At 43.7% G+C, this 17,390-nt stretch overlaps 1 long non-coding RNA gene across 1 annotated transcript; it reads right to left on the bottom strand.

The window, feature by feature from the left end:
* Window positions 1-12,816: 12,816 nt before the first annotated feature.
* LOC309865489 lies at window positions 12,817-16,515 on the bottom strand. The gene is made up of 3 exons (XR_014312132.1): window positions 16,252-16,515; window positions 15,402-15,499; window positions 12,817-12,965 (listed from the first exon to the last, which is right to left on the bottom strand). It is a non-coding gene; the product is annotated as an uncharacterized lncRNA (long non-coding RNA).
* Window positions 16,516-17,390: the final 875 nt, after the last annotated feature.

Below are 17,390 nucleotides of genomic sequence, written 5' to 3'. Positions count from 1 at the left end.
GAACTCCTCCAACTATCCCCTGAGTTAGAGACAGGGCCAGTTGAGAGAAGGGGAGATGTCCTGGCCTACCTAAAGTCAATCACAGGACCACACACCTCACCAGTCACTCATTTGTATGAATAAAAGCCCCACTGCAATTATAAATTTCAAGATACAAGAGGCATAGATACCTGTGCAGAGAGATAGACCTGTCCATGTTACAGATGGGTTTTCTTCCTAGTCAGAGGATCTTTATAGCTAGCTCAGACATGGCGGCTTCCCCATACTCTTGAGATGGCCTTGCCAGGCACTGGGGGTAGGATAGTGCTCTTGGTTATACAGAGTCTCTCAGAATAGTAAGGCAGGCAGACAGAAAACAATCTATTAAAGGCCGGATCGTGTCCTCTAAAATCACATGTTGAAGTCCTAACCTCTGGTACCTCAGAATATGACCGTCTTTGAAGATAGGAACTTAAAAGGAGTACTTAAGGTAAAATGAGGTCACAGGTGTGGGCCCTAATCCAGTATGACTGGTGTCCTAATAAGAGCAGTACATTAGGGCACAGACACACACAGAAGGAAGACCCTGTGATGACCCAGGGAGAAGAAGGCATCTGCAAGCCAAGGAGAGTGGCCTCAGAAGAACTAACCCTACCAGCATCTTGCTCTTGAACTTCTAGCCTCCAGAACTGTGAATAAGCAAATTTTTATTGTCTAAGCCCCCCAGTTTGTGGTACTTTGTTATGGCTGTCCATGCAGACTAATATACTATCTACTGAGATCATAGTTTTAAGAGACTCCTAAGTGTCCTCATAGTGGAAGGACTGGGTCTCTGTCATTTATGCTGTTCCCCCAGAGCTAAATCTGGTGCCTGGCTTACAAGATACTCAACTGGCTTGTAGGGTAAATGAATGATTTGGGAAAAATCCTTTATGGGACTGAAACTTTCCAGGTGATCTCACTTGCTCAGCTAGAGAGTCTTATCTGGGTGGCTGCCAGGAGTTTTGCTCTGTCATAGTACCCTGTCAATGACAACAAGCCTCTCTGGGTGGGGGTCATGGTTGGAGGACACAAACTCTTTTTAGTTTACTTCTTTCAGTCCTCAGCATGACTGCGTTGGGCAGGTTCATGCTTTGTTAATATTTCTTTTCACGAAAATAATTGTAGTATTGCCATGGGCTGGTACCATGTTTAGTAATAGGGCTATGCAAATGTTTCCTTTAGGTACTCATTGCTCTAGGACTGATCCCATTTTATCCCTCCTCACTTCTGTTGATGGTATCCCCATTCTCCCATAGCTCAGACACAAGCCCTTGAAGTCATAGCTGATTCTTTCTTATACTTGAATCCCTAAGTCTAATCAATAACAATATCCCCTCCATTTTATCTTTCACTCTTCCCTTTCCATGCCCGCCATTATCACAATCCAGCCCTTGTCTCATGACATTGGAATCTTCTCTGGTCTTCCTGCCGCTAACCTTGACTCCATTGTATGATGTGCTCTGCTGCCAGACTCACCCTTATCAAGCCTCAAAAGCTCTTCCTAGGGGCCCTGGGGAGATAGTAAAGAAGGTTATTCTTACTCATTTTATGCCTAGGAGCAGTGGCTAAAACATTTGTAGAAGGAGAAAGCATGGGAGGCCAATAAAATGGCTAGAAATATTTCCTACCTTAATCTACCACCATGGCTGGGAGGTCTTCTGGAATCAGAAACCACATTTCCAGCTGCTACGCTATCAAATACGCAGCGCAAGATTCACCTTAGGTTGTTGGACACAAGAACTCAGCTTTTACAACATACCAGAGTTCATATGTAAACTATTAATTACACCATCTTTCCCATGTGTTTATTTTTGCAAGAACTGTTATAAGATGGGGTGGGGTCAGGGGTAGGGGGTGACATGTGGAGGCCAGAGGGACTTGGGAAAAGAAGACTGCTCCCGGGAACACTGAGTAATGGCCAAGAACTATAATTCTAACCTTCGCCCTACATGGTTCAGTGGTTTGTGGGCTGGAAGAAGGAAAGTGACATCTGTGATTTAGTCCATATGAAACGGTTGACCTCCCCAGCTTCATGCTTCAACAGGCTCAGTGTGGGGCTGAGGCCAGCAAGCAGAGCAGGAAGCGCAGAGCAGAGGAATGTTGACAGAAGAAACATTCATATGTTCTCTGGATGCTAATTACAAAAAGCCTACCCTCCTACAGACTGTTTTGTGATAGATTTTCTGCTTATGTAAATTTATGAAACAAATTAATCCATTTGGTACGGTTAGCCATGGAAGGATGATTTCCTGAACAACACTGGCACAGTGCAAACACCTTCCACTGCCCTGGATTTTTCCATATCTATACATGTGTCATAGGTGTTTCCATAGCAGAACCCCATAAGGGCCAGCTCACCCCACCCCCCGCCCCCTGAGCCTAGGATTTCCATGCCTGACATGCGAAGGCAATTTGGAATTAATAAAGGACTTGTAAAAAACAGAAATTGATTTTCTTATTAATCATTACAAGTCTAGACAGAGGCAAACTCTCCTTGACATGTCCACCATGCAGTCTGGATTTACTCCCCCACGCTGCCTCCCCTGACCCTACCACACTGGAAATTTGAAAATCCTGTCCCTAGATACCCACTGCCTTAGAATCCTGAGAGCTGAAATTTTGAGGGAGAGCACAGAAAGATCATCTCCAAGAGGATCCAGCTTGGCTCATCATTCTCCATCTCTTCCAGCATACATGATATGTATTTGAAGTATTGCTCTCTTGGAGCGCCTGGGTGGCTCAGTCATTAAGCCTCTCTGCCTTCGGCTCGGGTCATGATCCTGGGGTCCTGGGACTGAGTCCCATATCAGGCTCCCTACTTGGCAGGAAGCCTGCTTCTCCCTCTTCCACTCCCCCTGCTTGTGTTCCCTCTCTCACTGTGTCTCTCTCTGTCAAATAAATAAACTAAACCTTTAAAAATATATAAAAATTGCGCTTTTAAGCATTATTACCCTATTAATCTAACAAAGATTAATATTTCTTTTTTTTAAAGATTCATTAAGAGTCATTATTTGAGAGACAGAGAGCATGAGTGGTGGTGGAGGGACAGAAGGAAGAAAGATAAGCAGACTCCCGCTGAGCAGAGATTCCAACTTGGGGCTCGATTCCAGGACCCCAAGATCATGACCTGAGCCGAAGGCAGATGCTTAACCAACTGAGTCATCCAGGCACCCCACATTAGTATATCTTTAACTAGTTGATTACTCATTTTAATCGACTATGATTGACACACTCACACAACACAATGTGTGTGTTGGTGACAGTGGTATGCTGGCAAAATGACTCTTCAGAAAAAAAAGAGAAGAAGAAGGAAAAGAGGAGAAGAAGGAGGAGGAGGAGGAAGAAGAGGAGGAGAAGGAGGATGAAGAAGAAGGAGGAGGATGACGACGACGAGAAGGGAAAGAAGAAAAAGAAGGAGGAGGAGGAGGAGAAAAAAAAGAAGAGAAAGAAGAAGAAAAGAAAGTTCTGATTTACAGTGTTTGCAGATTCTTACCATGTAAAACAGCATGACCATGGCCAATTTGAAGCTACGATCCTGATATTACTAAAGCACCAAACAAAGACCTGGAAAGACGTGCATACCCCTGACTCAAGCCAAGCTCAAGCTCAAGCTGGCTCAGCACACTACCAGTTGGGTCTAAGCTAACAAATGTCAAGGTTGGCCAGAATATGTTTAAATTCCTATATTATGGCTTTGTTTTTTATTTTCACCTTAGGACACCCCAAAATTTGTGACAGGTAAAGCCTGACAATAGACAGACATATATTTTGAAACTGAAGTTCCATGGACTGGAGAATAAGAGGCAAGATATTAAGACCATATTGGGGTCCATTCATTTGGCTCTTCTCTTGCAGCTCAGAGAACAATGGAAGTAGGCAAACCATGAAGTCCTGCTTCTCACATTAAGCCAGTTGACCTCTTAGCTGGACTGGCAGCCCCATTTCCAACTCCTATCGAGCTACGTTCCAGGAACCCAGCTCAACCCATAATCCATGATAGGCATTCAATAAATGTTAATCAAATATGAATGTATTCTGAAACAGGGTCTTGAATTCTAACCATTAGAACACTTTACAGTTTCTGTTCTGATCAAAGACAAGCAGATGCAATAGGCTGTGGGCCAACTGAGTGGAAAAAACAAAGTAATGAATTATATACCCAGCAAGCAAAATAAACACTGTCCTCTCCAGTGATGCCTGGACTCATTCTTGCTGATGCTCTGGGGTTAGACCAAGTTTACCAACAGCAGATTCTGGGAAGTCTATAAATAGACTTTCTTCAGGGAAGGTAAGTCCAGTTATTAAAAACCACATTCAGAAACGTCATCTCTACTGACAAGTAGTTGTCCCTGAGTACCTACCTAGGAAGGAAGCTGTACAAACAGCCCCGAATACTTGTATAGCTCATTTCTCCCACCTTGAAACACAGACTCCTGCTTTCCTGCCATTGATGTAGATCAAATGAAATAATATATGCAGGGTACCTAGGACTATGCCTGGATCATAGTAGAAGTTCAGTAATAATAGATGTTAGGTTCAAGCCTCCACATTCTCTTCTTATCCCTTCTCATTTTTTCAAATGGACTCCATTCCAGTAAAAACATGTCTCTAAAGTTGATCAGAAGTATGATTCTGCCTCCCCATCTCTGAGGTGTGCAGGAATTGTTATGTGGTATGATTCCAAGCAGCTCAAGCTATAGGTGGTAAGTAGAATTCCATCTTAGCTGGCCAAAAATGTTGAAGGGTCACAATTTCAACATTGTTGCCTTTTAGGCTATCGTAGACAGCGTAATGGCTCCCTAAAGATCCCCCATCCTAATCCCCAGAATTTACGCCTATGTTGTCTTATATGGCAAAAGAGACATTAAAGGTGTGATTAAGTTAAGCATCTTGAATTGGGTCGATTATCTTAAATTATCTGGTGAGACCAATGTAATCATCAGGGTCTTTACGAGAGGAGGACAAGAGGGTCTGTATCAGACAGAGGTCATGATGAAGCAGAGTTCAGAGGGTGCACTATGAGCTCAGGGGTGCTGGAAGCTTCTAGACAGTGAAAGAGGAAAGGAATGATTCTCCCCTGGCATCGCCAGGAGGAGCCAGCCCTGTGACACTTTGACTTTAGCCCAATGAGACAGATGTTAGGCTTTTGACCTTCAGAATAATAACACATTGTTTTAAGCCACTAAGTCTGTGGTAATTGATGACAGCACCCACAGAAGTCTATGCCTAGACCATCAGTGGAGCATGGGCCTCAGAAGGGAGGCAATGCTCCCTCTCCAAAACCCATATGTGAGAGCCAAGGATATAGTCTCCTTGGCTTATGATTATGTCACTTCCTCTGGTGAGATTTCTTTGGTGCAAGAAAGTACTGTTCGCCAATGGGACCTCAGAACTTCCAGGACCACCATTTAAGTCAGGGAATGTAAAAGAAAGAAGACCGGTAGGTAGGCATTTAATGTGTAGAAAAGTCACAAGCTGTCAGTATTGTTGAACTCAGGTGATGTGTGTATATACAGATTTTTTAATTTAGGAAGTTTCCAAGTGATGACATTTAAGTGGATCAAAGAAGTCACGTAAAGGGTTTTTCAAGTAAATATTAGAGATGAACTAAAAATGATGACATCAACTGAATGATGGCCTCATTTTCCAAGAAGGACTAAAAGTTCCAGCTTAGAACACAGTAAGGCTGTTGTAGACAAATAGGAACTACTCCTTAAGAAACAGTCCTCTTCTCCCAGCAGCTCCTCCTGGAGTCATTCTGTGGCCTCCCTGTGTCAGCTAGACCCACCCACCATGTATGAACCACATTTGTGAAATCCAGGAGGACATAGGTCATTGGAGAGTGTCCTATGTGTGCTCTTGAGTTGGTAGAGAAACCTGAAGAAAGCAGAGGGGAAAACAGAGGTTGCTGGCCAGTTGGTGAAGCCCCGGACTCCCGTTTGGTTCATATTGTCCCATTTTACAGAAGGCCCCTGCTGTCCTCACTCTTAGCAAAATGCTTTCCAAACAGAACTGCTAACTGAAAGCTTTTTAGCAGACTTTATCTAGTATTTTTCAATTGTGCTGTTTCAAAAGGCATATGGAAAGACAATCATGAACGATTTTCTTATGCATGTGTGTGCATATATATAGGGTGTAATATATACACACACAACAGAGCAGAAAACAGATGACGGTCTGAGTGGACCCAGTGAGCTTCCTGAATTAAGTCTTCTTACAACCAAACTATCCTGGACCGGTGAATGGCTAATCTGTCTCATGTGTGTGTTCCTAGGATAGTGCACCTCATTTTGGGTATTCTGGCACAAGGTTTTGAAAACTGAAATGTGCAAAGGAATCACCCTAGAATCGTGTTGAAAGGTGGGTTCTGATTCAGTGCGTCCAGGGTGGGGCCGAGATTCAGCATCCAGGGATGCTGATGCTGCCGGTCCATGGACCCACTGAGGGTTGCAAGCACCCAGACCACTGTCAGACAGGTAGTGGGTCATACATTCTGACTTAGGATCAGAACATACAGGCTGCGCAAGTAGGTGGTCCTCAGACGAGTAAGTCATCAGCTTCCCAAAGCTAGGACCAAGATAGGCCCAAGATCAGACAGTAGACTTCAAAACCAGATTGGATAACTGGTGGTCAACGTCCTAGGGCTCTAGGGGCTGAAGACAGTTCCTTGAGACTCACTGCTCTCGACACTGGAACACTTAGGAGGTGTAATGCGAGGCACATCAGATCCCCTCTTCTTTACTGCTTTTCACCATAAATGGAAAGACTTCCCCAAAGAGGTCCCCAGGGACCTCACGGCAGTGTGGTCACTGCTCTTATCACTGATATTACAGTAAGTGCTGTGATGCCAACGAGCTGGAATGTTTGCTCCAAAGACCAGGATGTCCAGTTCTTTGTGATTGCCCTTCAACAAGAACCTCTGGAATTTTGAAACTGACACACTTATTTAAAAAAAAAAATTAAATACGAGGTGATCAGCCAAAATCCAAGGGAATTTCCCACCCTGAATTGTGTGAGCCAAAACTAACCAAACCACTTGGTTGTGTTTTCTTTTTTTATTGCTGGCATGCAAACAATACAAGCATCGTAGTTTATGCTGGAGATATGGTATCACCCCTAACCAAGACAAAAGATCAGAACAGCCTTTGTTTTAGGACTCTCTGTTCTGTGGCCAGAGAGTGCATGAAGGATTTCTACTTGCAAGTCACTGGAGGGCAAATCAGATTCCTTGAAGTCCCTAGCAGACTTGTTACTGTAACCACAACATGAATAAGGACTTGTCATCCCGATGTCATCTTTGCCGTGGCTCCTCTGCACTTTCAGCCGCAAGAAGGCATTGCCCGTGGTGGGGCTTTCCCTTCTTGCTGAGAAGACAGGAGGCAGATCTCTGCCACCATATGCCTCTGGGTTTCTTACCTGTTTCTCAGGGACATTCAGCAATTCTGAATCACAAAATCCAATTTTTTTTTAATTTTTTTTTTTTTTAGATTTTATTTATTGATTTGACAGAAAGAGATCACAAGTAGACAGAGAGACAGGCGGTGGGGGGTGGGGGAAGCAGGCTCCCCACAGAGCAGAGATCCCGATGCGGGGCTCAATTCCAGAACCGTGAGACCATGCATGACCCGAGCTGAAGGCAGAGGCTTCAACCCACTGAGCCACCCAGGTGCCCCACAAAATCCGATTTTTAACACATTTTGGAAATCATCAAGCCCAGTCTCTTCTACGTACAGATGAGAAACTCATGACCTTTAGGAATAAAGTGCCCAAGGACATCCAGCAGTCTGTGGCAGAGCCCGAAGCAGAATTCTGTCTTTGGATCCCAAGCCCATGCTGAGTCCACTTCTGCCAGGCAATGGCTGTTACTGAAACCCCATCCCACACAGGAACAGTCTGGTTCCTTAAAGTGAAAAGCCTGACCTACCAGGGGCACTTTATAAATGCTTCATTTTAGAAGCAGAGGAGATGATGATGCTGGCCCTCAAGCAGCTTTAACTGTGGAAAAGCAAAAGGATAAGCTAGCACGTCAAGCACTTACCACATGCTCAACACTTTGCACGTGTTCTCTCATTTAATCCTGGTGGCATCTCTTGAACACAGACACTACTATGAAGCCCATTTTATGCTTTCAGGAACACAGATGCCAAGTGATTATCACACCCAAGATCTCAAATCTATGTAGTGGCTTCAAAAGTCCTCTGCTCTTGAGCCAGGCTTGCAGACTTGTCTTTCCATGGCCTCAAGCTCTACGCTTTACCACACTTCTGCTGGGGTCCATCCAGAAAGGAACTGGTTGACAACTCTTCTAGGAGATTTTTTTCTAACTGTGGCTATTCATTGGCTAGGGCTGCCAGAACAAAAGTACCACAAACTGGAAAGGCTTAAGCAACAGAAATGTAGTCCCTCATTGTTCTAGAGTGTGGGAGTCTACCACCAAGATGGTGGCATGTTTGGTTTCTCCTGAGATCCCTCCCCCAGCTTACAGGTGGCCATTTGGCGGTGATCTCATATTCACTGTGTCCAGTCTGAGTTGTCTGTGTTCTAATGTCCTCTTCTTTGAGGACACCAGTCACATTGGATTGGTGCCCATCCTCATTTTAATTTAATTACGTCTTTAAAGACTATTATTCCAAAGGGTCACATTCTGAGATACCAGGGGTTAGGACTTCAGTGTATCAATTTGGGGTGGGTGCAGTTCTGCCCATAACACCCAGACACATGGGGGTCTCCTCTGAAACAATTCTGAAATCCACAGGTACAAACATAATGGACAAAAGTTAGGGGGACAGGGGAATAGCAGGGGGCATAGTTTCTGCCTAGAAAGATGCATAGATTTCTTTTCAAATGCCTTTCCGTGATCCCTTTTGCCCCCTTGAATGATTTTACTACTTGGTCATTCCTTGCACTATCCATATTCTCCAATGAGCACTTTATACAGTGTGTCCCTGCTCAGAATCACCACGTACCCACTCTGTAGGTTGTGCTCTGCTCTAAGACACTCGGGGCAGGGGTGAAAGATGCCTGAATCCAGCCCTGAATCTACTTGCCAAGGCAGAGGACACAGGACTGCACTTCGTAAGAATAGGATGTCTTTTTCTTGATGCAAAAAAAAAAAAAAAAAAAAAAAAAAAGCATATTTTTCTAATTGGTCTTCCCAGATGAGTACTTTCTCTAATTGGCCCAAAATCTTCATCTGGGCTCACAGGGCCCTGTCCCTGTCCCCTCCTCACCCCTCCCCCTAACCCACAGTGCTCTGAAATTTGACTTTCTTCTAGAGCTGCTCTCTCCCAATCTCCTTTCACTCACCCATTCTGTCTGGTGGCTTGCTCTCAGGCTCTGTTCCACATTATAGGACATGGCACACCTTTCAGGCTTCAACACTCTTGACCTTCTGGTGTCCCCAGTGTCTCCCTCCTGCTTCCTCTCCTACCTCTGAGATAAGTGTGCTGACTTCTCTGCCATTCTCTCTAGATTTCATCTTGGAAATCCCAGCCACACTCCCTTCTTCACCTCAACTATGAGGGACACTTACAGATTGATATGTATCTATGGTCTCCCTTCCCTTCTGGATCAGACCTATTCGAGAAACATAACAGGCTGCTTATGGCAAATACCCATCCACTCCTCAAGCCCAACAGACCTACCAATCAACACCTCATCTTCCTAGACAGAAAAGTGCCTATGCTCTGTCTCAGTTCATCAAAATCCCATTTATTTCCAGCTCAAACCTTCTTTCATCCATAAAATGTTCCCTGAACTGCCCCCTGTTTCTGAAACAATGGCCTGCATCACTTCTTTAACATCCATCATTTGTGACTTCATGCTGAAATTGCTTCCCATGTCTGTAGATATGAAGAGAGACAGATAAAAACAGAAAGGAAATAAGTGGGCTGTGGGGGAGAGAGATGGGAGGAGGAATATTCCATCTTTGTAAGTGCATCCTTGAGGGCGGGAGTCTCTGCCTTGCATCTTTGGGTGTTCAATAACACCTAATGTGGTTACTCATAGAGAAAGAAAATTCCTTACATTTATTCCCAGGAAGATAAGGCTGGGTCAGGAATGGCAGTTGAAGTAGTCTATGCAAATTTCAACTACTGGGATTTATTTCTCAATACCTTCAGGGCCCAACTATTTCTCCTGCTACACCAAAATATATCAAGTCAAACTTTTAAGTTGACTCTAAACTCTATATGTTGCTAAATTTTTCTGATTCTACCACCTCCTTCTATTATTTATAATCTCAATAAGGGAAAGACTACAAGCATCTTCCAGAAGCAAACACACAAGAGCTTTAATCCTCTATCCCTGGCTGTTCTCCTCTGTGATCTCTCTTCCTCAGCTACTTTCCCCTCCAAGTTCCACCACTTCCTCTCCTATCTTTTTTCTTTTGGTCTTCTAGCTCAAATGTAAGATATTTCTTGTTCACATTACAGTGCTGAGAAACAAGTTCTTTCCAGGGCATTTTGCTCCACGTGGAGACTGCAATCTAGAAAAGAGCTATTGGAAGGAACTGATGTCATGTGTGAAATGACCAGACATCATTCCTGACACTTTTTTCTCCCTTTGCGTAGACCCCGCTTTTTATCGGGTAACATGTTCCATCTGCCTGCAGGATTTCCTTTAACGTGTCTTGCCCAGTCTACAAGCGATGAATTCTTTCAACTTCCACATATCTGACAGAGTCTCCATTTTACATTTGGTTTTGAAAGTTATTATTGCTGGTAGAGAATTCTAGATGGGTAATTGTTTGTTTGTTTGTTTTTCTTTCAGAACTTTACCATGTAGCTCCACCATCTTGTAACATGCATTGTTTCCAAAGAGGAGTCTTCTAAAATTCGTATCTTTCTTCCTTTGTATATGTATGTTTTTCCTTTGGTCACCTCCTAGATTTTCTCCTCACCATGATTTTTTTTTTTAATTTTAATCTAAATTTTATAATCTATAGGTGGGTTCCCTGCTCAGCAGGGAGCCCACTTCTCCCTCTCTGCTCTTCCCCTGCGTGTGCTCTCTCTGCCTCTCTCTCTCAAATAAATAAATAAAATCTCTAAAAATAAATAAGGTAGGAAGGAAAAAAGGAAGGAAATAAATAAATAAATTTAAAAATCTGTCATGAACTTTATCCTCACCACCGTTCTTACCCGATTGAATTTGATTATGATATGCCTTGTAGTAATCGAAGACATTTTTTCACATTTCTTCTCCTTGATTTTTGTTCCATTTCTTAGGTCTGTGAGCTTAAGGTTTTCTACAATTTTAGAAATTTTTGGCCATTTTTTTGGACCCCTCTTACATCTTCATTTACACGTATATATGAAATTATGACTGGTTCACCCAGAGCACACTGATATTTGGTTGACGTTTGTTTACCATTTTTCTTCTGCATGTTCCGTTTTGAGGAGTGTTTAATGCTGAGTCCTCAAGTTCACTAATATTTTCCTTCATCATGTCTAAGCTCCTATTAATGCCATCCAGTGTAATCCTATCTCAGACATGGCATTTTCATACTTAACTAGTTGACTCAGGTCTTTATTTTTTTAATTTTAAATTAAATGTCATGTTTTTCCTCCATATGCTCATAATTTCCTCTATCTTTTTAAATATGGAATAAATTTCTAGGGGGTGTTTTACTATCTCTTACATTTTTCACATGGTGAGCCAATACTACAAGGCCCTGTCACTCTTTACCCAGGCAATTGTTCAGGAATGTTCTTAGAGCTGTTCCCCTTGAGAAATGAGGCAACACCTCTCCCTGAATAAGGGCCAAATTAACTTACTGTTTGTAGTGGATTCCCTCAAGTTCAGGGTCACTTATAACGCAAACACACTGAGTGGCATTCATCTGGGCCACATTGTGTTTCTCTGGTGAGAAGGGGCATATGTTAGTGGCATTGCCGTAAGTACCAGAATTCTTTTTCTCAGATTCAAGAAGCTCGTAGCTTCTGCTGGCTTCCAGAAAACACTAACACACTACTTTGCTAACTTGTATATACAGTAAACATCAACCCCAGGCCCAGAAGAATACAACAGTGAAAACTGAATAAAAAAGTGATCTTTTAAAAATCTTAAATGAGGGGCACCTGCGTGGCTCAGTCAGCTAATAGCCTGACTCTTGATTTTGGCTCAAGTCATGATCTCAGGATCGTGAAATGGAGCCCCATGTTGGGCTTTGCACTGGGCATGGAGCCTGCTTAAGATTCTCTCTCTCTATCTCTCTCTCTCCCCCTCGGACCCTCCCTCAACTCAAAAAAATTAAATAAAATAAAAATCTCAAACGAAGCTCAGGTGAGTATATGCACACACTTTGTTTATTTAATATAAACTTTTAAAACCAAAGGGCTTCAGAGTAAATGCATTCCCCCTCTCAATGGCACTGGCTGAACCATAGTCATTTGGTAAATATTACATTTTACAACTGCTCATTTGCATTCACAGAAAGCAAATCAGGATTGGCTGTATACTTGTCCATCCATCCATCTTTCCTAGGTTGACTCTCTGTAGAAGTGATTTCTTAGCCCTAGGTAAATCCTTCAATTACCTATGCACTCTGGGAATCCCCCCATTAGTGCTTCGGGCCTGAGGGCAGTGGTATGACTGACATGGAACCCTCTGAGACAGAGAAGCTGGAGATAGGAAAAATGGGAGCAGAATCTAATGGTCAGCAGCCTGAAAAGGCAGAAGAAAAAGGTGAAAATGAAGCAGGTAAAGATGATAAGGCACAAGATGGAGAAAGCGGAAAAAAAACAATAGTGAGAAGGAGCAGGAGCGTGAAGTCGGGAGAATACAGAATCAGGAGGAGGGACATGGAACTCACCAGAGGGTGATCTTGGGAAGAAGAAAGCAGAACATGTCATTTCTAAGGCACAAGTAGCTGCCTCGGCTGCTCCCAAACCCAATGCCCGGTTGCCATGGAGGGTAGGAAGTTCAAGTCTCTGGTTGTTCTCCTGCTTGAGACAGAAATGAAGAACGTGGGGATCAGACTTGGACATTCTGAGGTGCGTGGGGGTGGGGCTTTAGAACGACGGAGGTGGCCGTTGTTCACTGAATGCCAGAACTTGAATGTGGAACAAGGCAATAACCTGAGCTCAGCGGCCAATGGAACAGTGAGAGCATGGACGGGGGCACCTGTGCTCAGGGCGATCTGGCCTGGCATCTGCCATGATGCCTCCTCAGTAGCCCCTCCCTCCCCGCTGATGCATGACCACCAGATACCACCACCTTCTGCTCCCTGGCCCACTCAGCTGTCTGGTCCCATGATGCTTGGGCAGCCCCTTCCTGGCCCCAAGACTACCATCACTCTGTAGCCTTCTGGAAGTAGTCCCATCCCTTTCGGTGTTCCTCCAAGACCAGGAAACATCTCGTAACCCTAAGTAACGCCCCACCGCAGCCCCTGACAGCATGTGTCCTGAACTCATTTGTTTGGGCCTGTAGTTCAGAAGCCGCAGACCCTTCCAGGACTGTCCAACCTGCTAGCAGCTGCCTTGAGGGAGGCTCTCTGGCCCTGGGAGAGACACTCCGTCAGCAAACAGTTATCACTCACCTATGTGTGCCCAGCCAGATGAAGCACCATGAGAGTTAAGAAAGGAAGACACAGAACTCATCCAGGAATGAGCTTATCATTGAAGTAAAGAAATAAAATTAAGAGAAAACCATTAAAATACAATGAAATGGGGGTGCCTGGGTGGTTCAGTGGGCTAAAGCCTCTGCCTTCAGTTCAGGTCATGATCCCAGGGTCCTGGAATCGAGCCCCCGCATCAGGCTCTCTGCTCAGTGGGGAGCCTGCTTCCTCCTCTCTCTCTCTCTCTCTGCCTGCCTCTCTGTCTACTTGTGATCTCTGTCTGTCAAATAAATAAATGAAATCTTTTTAAAAAATACAATGAAATGTTTAAAAAGACAAGGAAACCAAACATAATTAGTTTCTGGGGGGAATAAAAGGTCAAAGGTCAATGCAGTTGGAGCTAGGTATATACTGAGCCAGGATCATTTGTTTATGCCCCAGTGGGATTTTGCAGGGGGCCAATGTATCTCTGAGTATCTCTGAGCCCTGGAGAGCTGGGGCATTAGGAAATCAACAGCAGGCCAAAGTCATCAAAGATCTACATTCATCATAAGGTCTGAAGCTGGCCGTTGGCAAGAATGTAGGATTCTCTTCCCAGGCCTCCTGATGGACTGTTGGCTCTCCTTAGCAAAGCTGTGCTAGCTGCATGGCTCCCCCAAAGCTTCCATTCAGATCTCCTGTTTTTCTCTGTTGTCTTGAACGTTTCATCCCGCATTCTGCACAGAAACAGATATAATACCATCATCCAGACCCCTATCTATGAGGACTCTAGTGATGTGTTTTTCTCAAGCCTCAGCCAGGCAAAGCAAAGATTCATCATTGTGTTATGTCTTTTTTCTGCTGGGGGTGGGGGGGGTCTCACTAGTCATTTCAACAAGTAGCTCCAATCTGTATAGAATCTCCTATTGCTTGACAAATTGTAGATGCTATGCCTACCCTTCCCATTCATGCAACACTCTTCCTTAGGGCTAAGTTTCTGGCCATGGTAACCATGAGCCGAACAAGCCAGAAACGACAGAGAATTCATGATCCCAGGAACAGACTTCCACTCATGACAGATGGAAATTTGAAAGACATACACTCCGGCTTCCTCGGTCTTCATCTGGGGTGACTGTGGGATACCACTGTCTCCTGGAGGTCCCAGCAGGATCGAGCTCTAGTTCCCCACAGTGGTAACTAGTTTGATAGCACAATGTTAATTGGCCTCCTTCTCTCTCTCCATCTCTCCCCTCCACACCTCTCCCCTTACGGGGGTTTTCAGGGATCATCTTCCAAATACATTATTTCAACTCAAATCTTTATGTCAGGGCACACTTCTGGGGAAATGCAAACACAGACAATCACTAAAATGAAATCCTAACTAAATGTGACGTAAACCCTAGGAGACCTGAACCAGACAAATCTATGATCGGGGTTGAGTCTAACGACCACATTAGGTGTTTCTGCAGACGTGTATATTTACCCCCAGCTCCCTCTTCAGTGGGGCCCAGGGCAAAATGGGGTTTAAAAGCAAGGTGACTGGGGCACCTGGAAGGCTCTGTTGGTCAGGCATCTGCCTTTGGCTCAGGTCATGATCCCAAGGTCCTGGGATCAAGCCCCATGTCAGGCTCTCTGCTCAGTGGGATCCTGCTTCTCCCTCTCCCTGCTGCTCCTCCTGCTTGTGCTGTCTCTCTTTCTATGCCAAATAAATAAATAAAATCTTAAAAAAAAATAAATAAAAGCAAGGGAACTAATGCTGTCAAAGGTACTATAATATGGGGGGACCGAGGTGGCTCAGTCTGTTAGGTATCCAACATTTGATTTCAGCTCAGGTCTGAAATCAGACCTGATTTCTGTGTCGGGCCTCACTCCCGGGGAGGAATCAGCTTGAGAGTCTCTGTCTCTGCTCCTCCCCGCTGTCCATGGTTTTTTCTCTCTCTCTCTCTAAAAAAATAAAATAAAATAAAATCTTTTAAAAAATAAATAAAATAGATAAAATTTTAAAATGAATTTAAAAACAGCTATACCTTCGATTCTAACTTATGATTAATATTTTTCAACATTTGAGAAATCCTCCTTTTTTTTAAAGTTTGAGTTTCAATATTCTCCATATAATTATTGTCTACCCTGATAAACAAAGTCAATGAAGAATTGTTTTTTTTTAATTTCTTTTCAGTGTAACAGAATTTATTGTTTATGCACCACATCCTGTGCTCCATGCAATATGTGCCCTCCGTAATACCCACCACCAGACTCCCCTAACCTCCCACCCCCTGCCCCTTCAAAACCCTCAGATTGTTTTTCAGAGGCCATAGTCTCTCATGGTTCATCTCCATGATGATGAACTCCATGATGGAGTTGAACCATGAGAGACTATGGACTCTGAAAAAATGACACATTTTAATTATTAGCATGAATTTTACCATTTTTCTTTACAGGTGCAATGCCAGTTTTATTTTTTTTCCAATGCCAGTTTTAAATGCAAATCTAAGAATATGTAACTCATGCAGAATCACTGAAATTATATAATTCATATTTTGTAGTTCATTTTATTCTTACCAAAACAGTGGAAATGCTATTTAAAAAACCTAACTCAATTGTTTTCATTTCATTTCATGATATACACACATGCTATCAACAGCCTGTATCTCTGGCTTACTGGTGAGCAAGAAAGAACTGAAAAGAAAAAGAAGTACCATGGGCTCTATTTTTCCATTTTCTTCTATGTCTTCACTTTCAGCTGAAATGCTTGGCTAACTCAGGGAAGCAAAGACAGTATGGAAGGACATGGCAGGGTTCCGTGGTCATCTGTGCTGCTCAGAACACCACTGCCTTCTTTCTGAAGAAAAGAGTGAGTTCTGTGTTCACTTGGACTGCACCCTCCTTCTTTCCTGCTCCCACCTTAGTCATAGGCACACTTTCCTTGTATTTGCTTTGAGTCTTTCCTAGACTCGGACCCATCCTGGGTCCTGTAGAGTTCTGTGCTCATGGGGCATCTCAAACGGTACCCAGAAATGGGCACTAAGAACCAGAACCAATGGAGGTCCATACTGTGTGGAATTACTCAACTCATATGCATATCCTGCTCTCCCCTTGGACTTCATTTACAAAACACAAGTTCAAAGACAATATTATCAAGAATTTCAAGATGGTGACAGCAGAGTGTTAAACCACAGGATATGGTTCCCTTCTGAGAGTGGGCTCCAGACCACAGAACAGTTTACGTGTCCGTGATGCCGGCCCTCCTCATCAGTGTAGAGAAGGAAAGTCGGGACGTTAGATAGCCTGAGTTGGAAATCACCATTCTGCATTGAGATGGACAGATGACCCAGCAGATGACCAAGGGCAAGACACAACTCCTCTTTGGTCATCAGAGTCCTTATAAAATGAGTTTCTTGTATATGATCTTTACCAAGTTCTTATTTCCAAAATCATATCATTGTACCAGAGAGAGAGGGGTCCTTAAAGCTCTTTTTCACGTTCAAGCAAGTCTCATTTAAGACCTGGAATGAATTTTTTTTTAATGATTGACTTATTAATTTTAGAAAGAGAAAGAGTGAGAGAGCATAAGTAGAAGGAGGGAAAGAGGAAGAAGGAGAAGACAGACTCCACACAGAGCCCAGGGCCTGACTCTATTGGACTCCATCTCACAATCCCGAGATCATGACTTGAACTGGAATCCAGAGTCCGACACTCTATGCACAGAGCCACCCAGAGACCCCGAACTACAATGACTTTAAAGAACATACCCACCCCTCTCTTTGGGGTTCCCCTCACTCTCCCTGGTAAAATTTAGAAAAAAGCCTGACTGCTGCAGAACCTATTTGGCAAGAGC

The sequence above is a fragment of the Mustela nivalis genome, assembly GCF_964662115.1.
Source record: "Mustela nivalis genome assembly, chromosome: 5".
Taxonomy (NCBI): Eukaryota; Metazoa; Chordata; class Mammalia; order Carnivora; family Mustelidae; genus Mustela; species Mustela nivalis.
The sequence above is the reverse complement of the archived record's forward strand: the minus strand, read 5'-3'. Positions and strand labels throughout refer to the sequence as shown.